Source organism: Catharus ustulatus, chromosome 3 (assembly GCF_009819885.2).
Source record: "Catharus ustulatus isolate bCatUst1 chromosome 3, bCatUst1.pri.v2, whole genome shotgun sequence".
Classification (NCBI taxonomy): domain Eukaryota; kingdom Metazoa; phylum Chordata; class Aves; order Passeriformes; family Turdidae; genus Catharus; species Catharus ustulatus.
The window spans coordinates 46,619,465-46,620,806 of record NC_046223.1 but is presented as its reverse complement, the minus strand read 5'-3'; positions in this window follow the sequence as shown (position 1 = coordinate 46,620,806).

The window sequence follows — 1,342 nt, the reverse complement described above, 5'->3', positions numbered from 1 at the left end:
GGAACAGCTCAGAAAGCTGCTCTTTGCTGATGTCTCTGCACAAATCTTTACCATCCTTAAGAAAAAAAGAAATCCACCAGCCTCTGAACGGTTTACTGCTAATATTCTTCGTAAGGAAAATTATCTGGATTTTAAATTAGTTAAGTAATGCTCTATTTTCTACAAGAAGCAAGTACCTGACACTTTCCCAGAGGCAGCCACATGTCTTTGTAGGATTTTTTTCTTGTTTCCTGTTTAACAAGTATTTTATTTAGCTGCATTTTGTTAGAAATCATTTTAAGCACCTTCAAGTACTCCTGAAATTCAAACTTCCGTATTACGCTGCAGTAGCTCAGCCTGGCATTGTAGAAACCTTTGTCTTTATAAAGAATTAGACAATTGGCACAGCAAATCTAATGCATTCAGTTTCTTCTTTTTCTTATAAGATGCTTCATTAGAATGGGAGAAAAGGTACATCAGGACTTCCTGATATAAACCTAGCATATAAGGAACAAAATAAAACCTCCTAAAGATCTAAATTGACCAGCTACAGGTTCTTTTTTTCTTGGTTGCTTTTGTGCCATCACTCTGGAAACAGCTGACCAGACATACCTTCTCATGATTGTGCAGATGTGCCCTTGGGATGAAATCTATAAATTAATAGGTGCTATGGTAGGCTGATGGGCTTGACTCACGGAGGTGAGAAGTAAGAACTGAAACTGAGTGGTTTAGACGTTTGTAGTGTGGTCAAAATGCTTCATGTATCTCTGGGTCATGTATAGCGCCATGTACCATACAACAACAAGATTTTAAAAACTACTTTGGTTATGGCTGAAGCACTGCCATGTTTTTCTCTATCATTTATAGTCAATTGATTGCACAAAGTGTTTATTACCTGAACCAATCCCCAGGAAAGACCACCCCCACCCATGTCTGGTGACCAGTGAAAAAAGATTACTGTAGTGGAAAGGTCCATGTAATGAAATAACACAGGGTACATGGTATGCAGAAAATTACACTATCAACCAAAATAAAGATTTCTATTGTTAATGCCTTGCACTAAGAGGAGTTAAAAACTACTATTTTGTTGGAAAATACAATTATCATAATTGTGCCTATTAATATAAATATATAAAAATTTGGGTATCTATTTAAAAATATATCAAAGTGAACCCCATTCTGCCCTAGAAATACCCACCCTGAACCCTTAAAGCTGTGCTCCAAAATCCAAGTTTAGGTACCAAAACTTAGTAGATTTGAGTAGTAGATTGATTTTCAAGGTGGTGAGAATACTCAGGTCCCATTGACTGCAAAAGGATTTGTGGGTTCTCAGTGCTTCTGTAAATCTGGTCATTGATTGATA